Source organism: Hyaena hyaena, unplaced genomic scaffold (assembly GCF_003009895.1).
Source record: "Hyaena hyaena isolate Hyena2069 unplaced genomic scaffold, ASM300989v1 scaffold_551, whole genome shotgun sequence".
NCBI classification, from domain to species: Eukaryota; Metazoa; Chordata; class Mammalia; order Carnivora; family Hyaenidae; genus Hyaena; species Hyaena hyaena.
In genome coordinates, this window is record NW_024081183.1 from 123,721 (window position 1) to 139,015 (window position 15,295).

The window sequence follows — 15,295 nt, forward strand, 5'->3', positions numbered from 1 at the left end:
CTAATGTATGTGCAAAATAAATTGAGATAAAGCATACATGCTTACAGACACAGTTCAGATCTCTAGGGACTTGATGCTGAGATGCTGAGGAGCGTACTTCCTGGGGAAGGAGCTCAGCGGGGCCACTCTGGCTGTCAGGGGTGCGCACTGCTACTGTGACAGCTTGATGCCAAACACTGAGCGCTGTTGTCACTATTTACCTTTTTTTTCTTTTCTTTTAGAGTGAGAGAGTGTGCGAATAGGGAGAGGGGCAGAGGGAGAGAGAGGATCTTGTGCAGGCTCCACGCTCAGCATGGAGCTCAATGTGGGGCTCCATCCCATGACCCTGGGACCATGACCTGAGCTGATATTAAGAGTTGGAGGCTCAACCAACTGAGCCACCCAGGTGTCCCGTTTTTTGTTTTTGGGTGTTTGTTTGTTTTCATCTTTTATAGAAGTGAAAATCCTCTTTGAATTTCTTCGTTTACCAAAAACAGGTCCTAATGTAGGTCTTTTGTAAAAGCAAAATGGCATTTCATGCAAATGTTTGAAAAGCATGGATGTCTGTATGCTCCAGTTAGAAGGAGGGAGAGAGACTAGGAAAAGACCGAAACAGGGCCCCGTGTGGCCTGTCTGCTTCTGGGATTACTCCTGCCCTAGAGCTGCCTTCTCGCAGCACCCTAGCCCAACCTCAGGGGCCTGGTGCCATAGGGACAAATAGTCCCAGATTTAAAGCAAGACCCTCCCACTTACTGGCTGTGAGGCTTTGAGTACCTCCTTGGGGCCCGATTCTCTCTCTCTCCCTTTTTTTAATGTTTTATTTCTGAGAGAGAGAGAGAGAGCGCAAGCAAGGGAGGGTCAGAGAGAGAGGGAGATACAGAATCTGAAACAGGCTCCAGGCTCTGAGCTAGCTGTCAGCACAGAGTCCAACGTGGGGCTCGAACTCACAAACCGTGAGATCATGACCTGAGCCGAAGTCGGGCGCTTAACCGACTGAGCCACCCAGGCGCCCCCCAATTCTCTTGTCTATAAAATAGGGTAACAGATGACATGAGACTGATAGGAGACAATGCTGTGGAGGTCTGGACGTGGCACCTGGCACACAGTAGATGTCAATAACCGCAATGGCCTTCCCTCCTCACTATTTCCCCAGATTCACCGGGTCAGCTCCTGTGGGTGCCCTGCACATTCCACAGTGCTCATTGCATAAGCAGTGAGTGTCCTGCCACTGTGACATTAGTGGGCCCGACACAGCCTTGCTTCTAGGCTTCTGGCTGTGACTGTTGTCCCTAGGGCATCTTGGGCAGAGTGGGCAGAGCCAAGGCACCACACTGGATCCCCTGCCTAGAACTCCATGTCCCTGACGTCAGGGGGCAAACATGGGTACATAGGGTACTGGGGGAAAGGCTGGTCTTCCTTCTTTGCTGTGGGCTGAGTATATGTATTTGGGTTGAGGAGGTAGGGGTACTTCCCTCTCCCCTCTGACTGCCTCCTGAGTTCTATCCATCAAAGCTTGGAAGACGAGGGCTCCTACGCATAAGGGAACTTGGGGGGCCCTGTACCTTAAACACAGGAACCAGTATCAATGGGGGTCTGGGTGTGATGTGTACCTGGGTAAGTGAATATGTAGGTATGGATGTATTTGTGCATGGTGTATGGTTAAATACAGGCATGTTAGACTGTCACGCATAACATGTATATGTGTGTGTGCAATGTACATGGGTCTGTAAGTGATGTGGGTAGTTGGAGGGCCACGTCTACTTGTAGCACGTATGTAGTGTGTGTAGGTGACTTTTGCGTGTGCGTACCTGGATGTGGGGTGACAGATGTAGATCGGGGTACGTGGTCTAAGCGATGTGTGTTGGTGTGTCTGTATGTGATGTATGTGTCTTGTGAGTGCTGGACCAGAGGGAGAGCATGAACTAGAGAGCTCTTGTAGGCAGGGTTGGTATATTTAGGATTCCTTGCTGAACTCCCTGAGGTGGTCCGGCCATTGTCTACTTGTTGCAAGAGCAGAGAAGGGCAGTAGGGGCTCAGTCAAGGGGGTTGGGTCTATTCTCCAAAGAGCCAAATGCTTCACACCCAGCTTATATCTTGCCCTGATGTCTGGGAAAGAAAAAAAAAAAAACCAGGGAAATAAACATAACCTTTGGAAGTCCTGGTGATGTGTCTGGGGAGGATGCCATGGCTGGCAGCTCATATGGGCAATGCCCTGCCTTTGACCAGCCGTTGAGGCTCGTGAGGCCAATGGCCTGGCTGCCACTAACTGTTCCTAGATGATTACCTAAGTACTGCAGCCCCATTCCAGACTTTCTCGAGTATTCCTGCCGAATCTCTGGTTCATCAAAGCTCACAAGGCACAGGTTCCTATGAATAAGAGAACTGGGGAACCCTGCTTCCCAAACACAGGAACCAACATCAATGGTTGGGGGGGGGGGTTCTGGTTGTGACATGTAGGCAAGCGAATGCGTAGGTATGGATGTATTTGGGGCATGGTTGTGTTGCACTTGCAAACTGGCGTCTCTTGGACCCCCAGGCTCAAGAAGGAACGTTAAGGGACTTCTAAGGCCATGCCACACCAAGGCTGGTTATCTCTGGAGAAACCTAATTATAACACAGGTTGGCTCCTCCCTGCCCCGCCTCTTGGTGTGCCTCTTTCCTCAGAATGGGCCGCTGTGACTCTCCCTCTCAAAATGACTCCTTAGATGATGTGATCTTGTCTGTATTTTCCATTACTCCCTAAGATGTGCTCCATGCTGGAGGCAGCTTGAACCACTTGCATTTCCAAGAATGCATGCTGCTGCCCACTACCTAAAACGTGCTACTCTGCCTGGCTGACTCTGATTTGTCCCTCAAAAACTCAAGTTGAGTGTCAGCTCCTCAGGGTAATTTCTGAGATTGAAACTGCTAGTTGTCCCCTAATAGCCAATTATTTTGCTTGCCCTTAGTCATAAAACTCTGATTTTTAGCTGGGCATCTGGCTGGCCTGGAGTAAAAACCCTATTTCCTAGAATTCCTTGTGGTGGGTATGACTTTGTGACTAAATGTTGGTCAAGAGCTTGTGGGCAGGACTGTTCTGTGCAACTTTCAGGAACTGATTTTTATCTTAGGTTTCATTAAAAAATTTTTTTAAGTTTTATTTTTGCTTATTTTTTGAGACAGATAGAGAGCAGACAGGGGAGGGACAGAGAGAGAGGGAGACAAAATCCTAAGCAGGCTCTGTGCCGTCAGCGCAGAGCCCGATGCAGGGCTCAAACTCACAAACCATGAGGTCATGACCTGAGCTGAAATCGAGAGTTGGAGGCTTAACCCACTGAGCCACCCAGGCGCCCCAGGAGCTGTTTTTTAAAGGGAGAGTGTGCTGTTTTTCACACCTTCCTCCTTCCGACTGACTTGGAAACCACGCTGGCCAACGAGACAGAAATGTGGTTAAGGACACCAGAGGATGATGGAGCAATAGAACATAAAGAACAGGGCCGTGATGATCACAGAGCCACCATAGTAGCTCGTGATGTGGCTGTGATTGGGAATTTTTGTCACCTACAGCCAAACTCAAGCCTAGCTGATACACTTCCCTGGTGTCAGCTGCCTCTTCTGTCCCTCAGCTCTCTCTGACAACACACTCCATTCCAGCTGCCTGGTTCTATCTGCTCATCCAACTGCGAGCTCACAAGGGCAGGGTGTGGACCATCTGTCAAGCGCGGTGCCTAACAGACCCAAAAATGTTAGTTGAATTAACAACTGTGTGAAATGCACGTTCAGGCATCCAGATTGGGTGAGGCTGTAGTTAGAGGAGTTATTGGTGTAAATATGGTCACTGATGGGGTGGAAGAGGATGGGGTAAAGAGGAAAGTGGGTTGAAGGAAGAGGTTCTCAGAGCTCTAACATCTAAGGTTGAGGAGGAAAAGCCCTCCTGGGTCTGTGCTGAGGCCGCCTCTGCCCAAAGTTAAGGGCACTAGCATTGAGGAAAGCAGTGGTCAAGGGTTCGGGGTTCTAGAGTCCAGGATATCTGGGTTCCCATCCACTCACTAGCTCTCTGACCTTGAGCAAGGTAACTAACTTCTCAGCCTCAGTCTCTTCATCTGCAGAGGGGAAAATAATAAAGAACTTACCTCACGGAGTTGTTGTGAAGTTAAAATTTGAGAATTCACGCACATCACTTAGCACAGTGCTTGGCATAGAGTGAGTGGTTAACAAATGTTGGCCATTATAATTCTTGTTACTATAGTCTTTCTTGCATTCATTAACTCACTTAACAAACAAGCTCTAGTCATTCTTCTACACGTGCCCAATGCTGCAGCCAAAATGTATTTCCTGAGATTTCCTAACACCATACTCCCTCACCCCCTTTGGCTTTGCACATGCTGTTTGCTCTGCCTGACATGCCCTTCACTCTCCTCATCTGCCTGGCAAACTTGCTCTTTGAGCCTCAGCTAACAATTCATATCCTTAAGGACTTGCCGAGACCTCCTGGGCTTGGAGGTTAGGAGCCTCTGGGCTTGCACATGACCAGGGCCAGCTCATTGCACAACTCCAGCGGGGGGCCAGTCATATAGACCCCTCTACTTGTGCAACGTGGCAACCTTGCCCGTATCCCTCCTCTGTTTACCTTTATCATAATTTTTTATCAGCCTTTTACTGTAATGACTTATTTACCTGTTGATCTCTCTAGACTCTGAACTCTGTAAGGACTCTGCCTGACACCGAGGCAGGGCTCAGAGAATTTTCATCTGAACAAAGGGATCCTGGCCTCATCCCTGCATCCTGGGGTTCCCAGTCTAGCTGGGGAGACAGAATGGACAAACGAAACATCTCAGGAACTGAGTATGACCAGGAGGTTCACAGCCTTGTGTGTTTCAGCTAGAGGCTTTCCCAGGCTGGAAAACAGAGCTCTAAGAGAGGATGCAGTGGTCAGAGCTGGGAACTGGAGTGGAGATGTAAAGAGTGAGTACATACTAGAAGACTCAGTGCCCCATCTGGATTGTTCTTCTCAGATGTGGGAAGATTTCCAGCCTTCCACTGCTCCTGATTTTCATTCGGCCCCAAAATGAGAATGCCATCTTTTCAAAGCTCTTACAAGGACAATTTATACCCAAGAGGGACTAGCATAGGTTGATGGTCTTTGCCAGGCCAATTGTTATGCTGGGCCACAGCTTGGAGCAAGAGGAGGTGCCCAGAGAATCTGACATTGCTCTAAAACTTAATTTGAGTTCATTATACCACGAGCAGGGGACCAGATTATGGGGCTCTTAGGAAAGCATTTCTCCTCTTCAACATGGATTTAGACTATATTGTTGCTGAGAATAAACAGTTGTGTTTTGTAGGAGAGAGAGAGAGAGAGAGACAGTGTGTGTGTAATTGATCTGCATTTAACTACTCTCCTGCCATTCCCACTCACCCCAAAAGGCCAAATCTGAACAATGAGGAGGAGGCATAGCTTGTCATTTCTCATTGGTGGAAAGACTTTAAAGAGACAGGACACTGAGACTCAAAATTTCCAGGCCCATCCTAGGCTGTTTGGTGAAGGCTATTTGCCTGTACCCCTCCATGCATCTGCTGGGATAGTCTTATAGACTGAATAATGTAGACTTTGGGAACTATTTTGTGAAGTGTTTTTTATCCTGCTGATCCTATCCCACGTGGCTTAGGGGGTGAGGCTTCCTGAACAGAGCGTGATGTAGATTTTGCCCAGGGGAGAACTGAAAAGGTGGTCTCTTTCAGTGGGTGTAAGGGAAGGAAGATCTGAGACAGGAGAATAAAGTTAGGAACTGAGTGTACTCGCAAGGGGACATCCTGTTAACAGGTTTGGGTTGTTTTCCCTTGGGGAGTCACATGACATGCACAGTTTAATGTTTGTTTATTTTTGAGAGAGAGAGAATCAGAGCATGAGTGGGAGAAGGGCAGAGAAAGAGGGAGACACAGAATCCAAAGCAGGCTGCAGGCTCCAAGCTATCAGCACAGAGCCTGACATGGGGCTCAAACTCTTGAGCCGCGAGATCATGACCTGAGCCGAAGTCGGATGCCCAACTGACTGAGTCACCCAGGTGCTCTGACATGCACAATTTAAAATGATTTCTTTTTTTTTAAACATATTTTTTTAAAATTTTTTTTATTTATTTCTAGGGGAGAGAGAGAGAGAGAGAGAGACAGCGTGAGCAGGGGAGGGTCAGAGAGAGAGGGAGACACAGATGCTGAAACAGGCTCCAGGCTCTGAGCTGGCAGTCAGCACAGAGCCCGACGTGGGGCTCGAACCCACGAACCGCGAGATCATGACCCAAGCGAAAGTCGGACGCTTAACCGACTAAGCCACCCAGGCACCCCTAAAATGATTTCTTCTAGTTGTATTTCCCTACAGGAATTCTTGTTCCTTGAGTGAAGTCAGTCACATGCATGGGGGCCTTGCCTTCATGGTTGTCTCATGGCGTGAGCATATCCAGCGGTGGGGTTGGGGAAGAGTCCATCTGGGTGGAAGGCTCCTGAGAAGGCATGGGAGGAAGACGACCTGACCTGAGGGGGAATCAAATGTGGAGCAGTCCATTGTAAGGGGCAAAGCAGTCAGGTTAAGGGTCAGGGTGCAAGTAAAGCTTAGGGTGAGCCCTGGGAATGACCTTTTCCAGGGACGGAAAGCTTCAAGCCCAACTTTTGGCTGGAACAGAGGGTGGGGTGAAGTTTCAGGAATGAGGTGGGAAATGTGGGGGTGGGAACCCCTCCGTCCCAGCTCCTGGTTGTGGCTTGCCTTCCCACAGGGAGCCAGGCTGTGGGCTGTATCTGTGTGTCCTCACTGTCCTTTGCTCTGTGGGGAAGGTCCTTGATAGCAAGCAGAATGGATCATGGCCACCTAAGGACACTTTCACGTGCCACCGGCCCTACCCTTCACCTTTCATTTCTTCCTGATTGCCAGGAAGTCTTTGGGTAGCTCAAGGAAGGCTACTATCACCTTCGCTTTGGCCCTGTCGCTCAGGAGTGAGTAAAGCCAAAAGTCTCCAGAAAGAAGCGGGGTGGTAAAGGGAGAGGCTTAAGAATTTGCTACTTTCAGTTCTGTGGTCTCCTGTTCCCACCCAACACAAGCCCAGAGCCTGGAGTTCAGAGGAGAGATCATAGGTTACCACTGAAGGTTTAGAATCTAGCCCAGCCCAGCCCCAAAGTCCAGCCCAAAGCCTAGAATGTGGAACCCAAACAAGCCCAGCCTGGGTCAAAAGTCCAGCTCAGAATCCAACGCTAAAGCCCAGAACCCAGGGGAGCTTGGGTGGCTCAATCAGTTGAGTGTCTGACTCTTGATGTGGGCTCAGGTCATGATCCCAGAGCTGTGGGATCGAGCACTGCACTGGGCTCTGTGCTGAGCATGGAGCCTACTTGGAATTTGCTTTCTCTCTCCCTCTGCCCCCCTCCCTAGGCCCAAAGACCAGAGCTCAGGACTTAGAAACAAGTTCTGGGCCTATAATCCAGTTCATAGCCTAGAACCCAGAGCCAGAGGGCCAGAACCTCAGAGCCCAGAATTCAGCTGAAAGCGAAGTGCAGAGCCCAGAGCGGCGCAGAAGCTACTCAAAAGCCTAGAACACAATACGGACCCATCTTAGCTCCAGGACACAGAGTCCAGCCTAATAGATATGGGGGCCTGGAACTGCACACCCAGCCCAGAGCCTAGCAGACCCTGGGTGTTCCTCCTAGTGGCAGCTAGGGATAGATCAAGGCTACAAGATAAAGAGGAGGAATTCCAGATTTCAACCCTACTCCTAGCAGGAGGGGTCAAGGAGCTGGTGTTTGTGGGGTGGCAATGGGAGTGTCCTGTGGTCCTCCTAGCTCTGGTCTGGAGGGTCCATACTGGGGGCTCAGATATCAGGCCAAACATGGCCTGGGGCTTTCTTTGTAAGGACTGCCCTTTGGTATCCCAATGGGATGGGAAGCAGTCCCACCGCTGCTGACTTGCTGTGTGACTTTGAGAAAGTCCCTTCCCTTCTCTGGTCTTACTTTTCCCAAAAGGGAAATCAGAAAGTGTTTTATGTAGACTCATAGACCCAGAAACCCAGAAGGGCTTATTACAGATAGCCCCTTCATTCATTTAATCTTTCACTCATCAAATATTTATTGAACATATATCATAGGTAGACTTTAAACAGGAGGATGAAATGGTCAGATTTTTTTTTTTTAATTCATCTGTTGTTGAAGATTGGATTAGAGGAGCCCATTAGAGCATTGTTGCAATAGTTCAGGACAGACAGAATGAGAGTCTAAGGACTGCAAATGCCATGTCATCTTTATAAAGTACAGATGTGGTCATGGTGCCTGGGTGGCTCAGTCAGTTAAGTGTCTGACTTTGGCTCAGGTCATGAACTTGCGGTTTGTGAGTTCGAGTCCCACATTGGGCTCTCTGCTGTCAGCACAGAGCCCATTTTGGATCCTTTGTCCCCCTCTCTCTGCCTCTTTCTTACTCGTTCTCTCTCTCTCTCTTTCTCTAAATAAATGAACTTAAAAAAAAAGTGGTAGCGGGGCGCCTGGGTGGCTTAGTCGGTTAAGCGTCCGACTTTCGCTTGGGTCATGATCTCGCGGTTCGTGGGTTCGAGCCCCGCGTCGGGCTCTGTGCTGACTGCCAGCTCAGAGCCTGGAGCCTGTTTCAGTCTGTGACTCCCTCTCTCTCTGACCCTCCCCTGCTCACGCTGTCTCTCTCCTAGAAATAAATAAAAAACATTAAAAAAAATTAAAAAATTAAAAAAAAAGTGGTAGGTAATTATTTAAAAAAATAATAAAAAAGATAAATTACAGATGTGGTCATTTTACTCTTTTGCTTAGAAACCTTATAATGGATTCTGCTTAGAATCCTCCCCACTGTCTTCAGCGTGAGGATACAAGGCCTCTTTCCATCTTCTCAGTCTCAGGGCTTATCAATTTCCCATCCAGCAAATGCCCAGTTCCCACCAAGATACTCACTGTTTCTACACCCACCGTGCTCCATCACTCTTCCATCGGTGGTGTTTCTTTTGGTTCACCTGCCCTTTCCTATCTCAGGAATTCTTACTCAGGGTTTGGGTTCAGGGTTTGGCTCTATCATCACCTCCTCTGTGAAGCCTTCCCAAACTTCCATCTCTCAAACAGAATCTGGTATTCTCAAGTCTGTAGACTCAGACAGATCTCCATTAGGCCTTTGCTACGTTTTGTAGCTTAGTCTGCTTATGTTTGTTTCCATGATTAGATGTGACTCCCTCAAGGGTGTCTGGATGGCTTAGTGGGTTAAGCATCCGACTCTGGATTTTGGCTTAGGTCATGATCTCAAGCCCTGCATCAGGTTCCAACTGACATTGCAGAGCCTGCTTGAGATTCTCTCTCTCTCCTCTCTCTGTCTCTCCCTCTCTTCCACCTCCTCCTCCCCCTCCCCCTTCCTTCTCTCTGTCTCTTTTTTCTCACATGCAGGTATGTGCACACACACTCACACTCTCAAAATAATTAAATAAAACTATTAAAAAAATGTGATCCCCTCAAAGGACAGGATTATCCATACCTTACTCACCTTTGTGTTGCTGGGTGGGTCCAGAGTAGGCTCAGTGAATGACTGACAAGGCCACCTTTATACCTCTTCCAAGTAGATTTTATTAAAAAAACAAAAAAAAATTTAAGTAAACTCTATGCCACACATGGGGCTTGAACTCAGAACCCTCAGATCAAGAGTTGCATGCTTTACCAACTGAGCTAGTCAGGTGTCCCTAAATTAAAAAAAAAAAAGTTTAAGGCCCCCATGTTTTAAGTTTATTCTAATTATTTATTTTAAAAAATTTCTTTAAAGATTTTACTTTTAAGTCATCTCTAATGCCCAATGTGGGGCTCGAACTCCTAACTCCGAGACCAAGAGTTGCACACTCCAACTGAGCCAGCCAGGTGCCCCTCTACTGCCTCCTCATCAGAGACATCCTGCCAATCAGAGAGGATGCACAAAGGAGAGAAATTAACATATGGTAACAGCCATCTGTAAGGTTAGATTTGCACATCTATATCTCATCTCACCTGATCCTCAGGAAAACACTAGGAGCTATTACTACTGATCAAAAAAATGAAGTTCAGGGAAGTAAATGATCTGCCTAAAGTCGCAGACGTAGCTAGAAACAGATATATTCAAAACCTGACAAGACTCACTCCAGGCCACATGCTTCAAGGGCCCCAGTGATGCTCTTCTCTTGTTCCTTATGAGCATGAGACCACAGGGTTGCAAGTCTGAGTCTGAAGGTGGCCACCAAAAGCCAGGTCTCCACATGCCAGTGAAAGGGAAAGAAGCCAATACTTGGTGCTAGGCTGTCCGGCCTGATTTTTTGTGCAGATGGGTAAAAGGAGGCCTAGAAGTGGGGCGGAACTCAGGGCTTCCCGGGGCAGGCCCTGCTTCTGCCATGCTGGCCTTAGTCCAGCAAGTCACTTACTCTGAAAATCTTACTCTGAGAGGGTCAAGGCCAGCAAGCCGAGGCAGGGCCTCCACGTGGGAACATGGGGTGAGCATAAGGAGAGCAGGGCAGAGTCCTGGCCAACCAGGAAGGGAGGGGTACTGTTCAGGCTTCAGCCTCCACTCACCCCTTCTTCTTCTTTATTTTTTTTTTCAAAGTTTACTTATTTATTTTGAGAGAGACAGAGAGAGAGAGACAGAGAGAGAGAGAAAGAGAGAGAGAGAAAGAGAGAGAGAGATGCAGGAGGGGTAGAAAGAGAGGGGGAGAGTGAGAATCCCAAACAGGCTCCACACTGTCAGCAGAGAGCCCGATTTTGGGCTCCAACTCCCAAACTGTGAGATTACAATTTGAGCTGAAACCAAGAGTCAGATGCTTAACCAACTGAGCCACTGAAGCGCCCCTCCCCCTTCTTCTGAGGCCAGACTCTAAGCTCCTGTCCAGAAAGCACCTCACCTGATTTTGTGGACCTTGAGGATGCCTGGCAGTTTGGTCCAATCCCTAGGGCTGTTTCAGATGGGGTGGCTCTCTGAGCCAAAGCTGGCCTACTCAGCTTCTTCTCCTGCATCGTTCTTACAACTCCTCTGCAGAGTCTTCCTGGAGGGTAGGGATGTCTCTCTCTTCTGGGAAGAAACTTGAACTTGGGGGAACCCAGAATAAGAAGATACAGGGATAGTGGCTGGCTGATTAGGGGAGGCACCAGGTATCCCAGGGAATCTCTGGGCACTCTCCATGCCCCTGACACCTGAGGCTCAGAAGTCAGACCTATCACCTAGCCTCATCCCAAAGCCCATGATAGGGAGCCTCCCCCTGGAGGGGTCTATAGCCTCTTGTGATCAGATGGATCAGCCTTGGGGATTCTCCTACCTTACAATTTCCCAACCACCATACGGGCAGGAACTAGCAGCCTCCCTGTAACTTCAAGGGCCCTCAGATACTTCCTCCCCAAAGAGCCTCTCTTTGGGACCCTCAAGAGTCCCTCCTGCCTACTTTCTGTCCTGCCTCCTTCCCACAGGACAAACAATAGAGGCTCCAGGGAGAGTGGCTCTGGCATCCCCATCAGAGCAGCTACTCCAGGAAACCCTTGCGCCAGGGCCTGCCCAGGCCTTAACTCTGGCCATTTCCTGGCCTCAGAGCACCACCACCCAGAATGTAAACTTACTAGTGACTCTTGAGCTAAGTATACTTTAAGGTATGGGCTGGTGCCTTTTTTTCAGAAGTCACGGTGGTGAGTCTGCCAGTTAGGCACTGAAGAAGCCTTCCACTGGATAACAAACTAGAAGCAATCACACTTAGCTCTGAAGCCTCAAGAGCTCCACCTGATAAGCATGCCCTGACCCGACAGCATCCGATTGTGCTTGAAATACCACCTCGTGGAACCAGACCTAAATCTAGCCCCTAGCAATTTACATGAAATTTTCTCCCCTCTGACTTAAGCAGCCTACCTACCTTGGTGAGGTTTTACCCAGGGTACTAATAAGGATAATAACAATAATAATCCTTTTAGTTTTTCTTAATGGTTATTTATTCTGAGAGAGAAAGAGCAGGGGAGGGAGAGAGAGAATCCCAAGCAGATCCATGCTGCCAGCACAGAGCCCAGTGAAGGGCTTGATCTCACAAAACGGTGAGATCATGACCTGAGCCGAAAGCAAGAGCCAGATGCTTAACCAACTGAGCCACCCGGGTGCCCCTAATAATCCTTTTAAAGTGCTCACTCTGTGCCAAGCATTGTTTTAAGCACCCCACTTAATCCTCATGCCAACCCAAAAGATAGGTACAATTATTATCCTCATTTGACAAGTGGGGAAAGTGAGGCTCAAAGAGATTTGGTAATTTGCCCAAGAGTACACTGTAATGGGAGAGAGAGGCTATGCGGCCAGGTAACCTGTTTCTGAGATCTTTGCACTTAACTCTGCTGCTCTGCCTCCCAGGAAGCTCTAGGGACTGCTGGCCTTCCTGAAGGGCTCTCAGGGATTATGCTAGGGCATACAAAGGAGCCCACCAGGTTTGGGCAAGGTGGAGAGCAACAAGGGGGGCAGGGAGAGAGCTCTGAAGTCCATTTGCCCTAGGCTGTGAACTTGAGCTAGACCCAGAAAAGGTCAAGGATGGGTCGTCAGAGCACAGAGTGGGGAGGTATCTGTCTACCCTTTAGGGAGAAGCCCTTGTCCTCGCTGCTGTCCGAGATGGAAAGAATGTTACTCTGAAGAATGGGCCCAGGCCCCTGCTCCAGGCTTTTCAGGCTAATAGAGCCCTCTGCCCATTGTGGACTGGAGCCTCAGGACAGCCCCCTTGGACTCCAGGCCTGGTGGTGTGGGGGTAAAGGGGCAGTAGGAAGGACAGTTGTCAAGGCCAGCGGAGACACGTGGGGACTGGAGGACATCTCTTAGTGACAAGTCTACAACCACACCCATCACCAGAAAAAGGGGCCTGACTCTGAGTTTATAAAACTAGTCCCTGCTTCCCCTCTATTAGCCTCAGGTTCATCCTCTATTAAATGGAGTAATAAAAATGACCCTTGCCAGTGGTGCTGTGAGGAGTAAATGAGATGGTATACACCAAAGCACTTAGCACAGTGCTTGCCTAGCATACAATGAGTGCTCAATCATTGGGAGCTTCTGTATGAGCAGTGCTGTTTCTGTTGCTGGTGAATGAGTGTCTCTGGAGGTATATTCCAGGGGCTCTGTCCTCAGCAACGCCATGGATGGTGGAGTTGAAGTTGCAAGGAGCAGCCCGGATCTAAACTTAGACAGGGAGAGAAAACAGTGGGCAACAGTACGGCATTCAAAAACAATTTCTACAGGCTGGAATAAGCAAGATGACATTGTCCTTCTGTGAGCTCGAAGACATTCACACAAAGCAGAGGGTGGGGGAGAGACCTGACTTGACCCCGGCTCTGGTGAAAAGGATCTGAATGATTTAGTTGATCACAACCTGATGGGAACTAATCATGGGAGAGAAGGGCTCTGGAGCCCGGCAGTCTTAGGCTGCATTAACAGTGCGTCGCGTCCAGACTGGGGAAAATAATAGGTCTATTGTGCTGGCGTGGTCAGGCCATATCTGGAATCTTGCATTGCTACACTGACAGGCTGGAATCAGGCCAAGAGGGGGACCAGTCCAGCTTCAGCTCCCAGGTACTTGTGCTAAGCAGTTCCTGTGCATTTTCTTGTTTCATACCCAAAGGAACGCTACCGGGGAGTCACTTTACATACAGGGAGGGTAACTGAGTTAACTGCGCAGGACCAGCCACTCAGTTAGTAAATGGAGGAGCCCGAGGCTTTCCCAAATGGGCTCTTCTTGTACTTGTACCGGAAGAAGACTGAGCACGCATCACTGAACACATATTTATTAGGTTCCTTCTAGGAGTCAGGTCCCAGCTAGTCTGTGGGGGCACAGCAGTGAAAAAGATGTGATTCCCGACTTCCTGGAGCTCATGGTCTGGGGGCGGGGGTCTAAATCACTTGTGATGTGGCATGATGCTACAGGAGAGAAGATTTTAGGGGGCTGGAAGCGATCAGAGGCCACCACAGCCAACTCAAGCCTGGGGAAGGGAAGAGACAGAACAGTGTCACATAGCTCCTGGTGAAACCAAGTGGGGGGTGGTCAGCCCGTGCCCTTTTCACAGCATCAACAGCCTCACTTTGGCTCTCTCTGCTCAGCAGGGACCGAGAGCTGTGTGCCAAGACAGGAGCTGCTGGGGCACAGGAGGAAGCTTGGTGTGGGGCCATCCTGGGTAGCCAGACCTCATCTCTCCTCCCTGCAATCAGAGATCCTAAGAAAGAAAACAGGAGCTGGAGGCTGAGCAATCGCAGGCACAGGAGTAAGTGGCCTTTGAGATCCCAGCATCCCCTTCACTAATTAGAGCAAACGGGCCCCCACCTGGCCTCTTGAGTGTCCAGGGGGCCTGGGGGTGATGCTGGCATAAGGGACCCAGAGGTGGTAGAAAAGCATGTTTTCTGGATCTGAGTCTGGCGTCTGTTCCAGACGAATGTCCTCCTGAAGACATCTTCTTTCAAGGACCAGATTATACAGTGCTGTCTTTTTCAAATCCTTCCTTGACTGTCGTCAACCCAGAGTGCCACTGCAGTTTTAAAACATCTCCCAGGGCTTTTTGTTGGAGAAACATATATACCCTGTTCAGCGTTCTGTTAATTTCTGCTGAGAGAGACAGAGCAGGGCTGTTAAGAGAGAAGACTCTGGAAAGGGACAAAACCTGCCAGGCCTGGCTTTGCCACATACCAGCTGTTTCACTTCTCTGAGTTTCCATTTCCTCACTATAAAGTGGGGATGATAGTACGTGCTCATGTCGTTGCCTGAGGACTGGATGAAATCATTTTAAGCACGGAAGAAGCTCTCCATAAAAGGCCACAGTTACTATCATAGTGTGCTAGTGGCTATGGTCTTGTTCCCCTCTGCACAACTTGGGCGCTCCCTGCCAGCAGGGGCAGCGACTGCCATACGTCATCTTTGTCCCCCACTGCCCGGGGTCCCAGAGGAGCCAGTGTTGGGAAGAGGGAATGGTGGGTTTTGGGAGATGAAAGAGGGACACCGATACTGGAGGGTGCCAGCGCTACATCATCCAGGTTTGGAGGACAGGGAGACTCGACCTGACTCGCGATTTTAAAGAGGGGCGGGGCGCAGTGGGCTTCCCAGCCCCTACCGTTTCTAGCCGTGGGGGTCAGAAGTCACGGGCTGTGGGCCCGACTCAGGGGGAACTCACTCTGGGGCATCTCGGGCAGGTCCCTTCCAGCCTTAGGCTTCAGTTTCCTCGTGCGTGTCAGGTGGGTCTCCCGGTCTTCTCCGGGGTTTGCGAGGAGCACGCGCAGCCGGATGCCGGCTTTAGAGAACGTGGCTCAGTGGCAGAGAGGCTGGGAGGCTCAGGCAGGCGGGAGGACCGGCCG

The 15,295-nt window shown here is 49.5% G+C and overlaps 1 long non-coding RNA gene across 1 annotated transcript; it reads right to left on the reverse strand.

Moving 5' to 3' along the window:
- Positions 1 to 13,724: 13,724 nt before the first annotated feature.
- On the reverse strand, positions 13,725 to 15,284 carry LOC120247879. The gene is made up of 3 exons (XR_005532436.1): positions 15,115 to 15,284; positions 14,274 to 14,549; positions 13,725 to 14,166 (listed from the first exon to the last, which is right to left on the reverse strand). It is a non-coding gene; the product is annotated as an uncharacterized LOC120247879 (long non-coding RNA).
- Between the last annotated feature and the right edge of the window lie 11 nt (positions 15,285 to 15,295).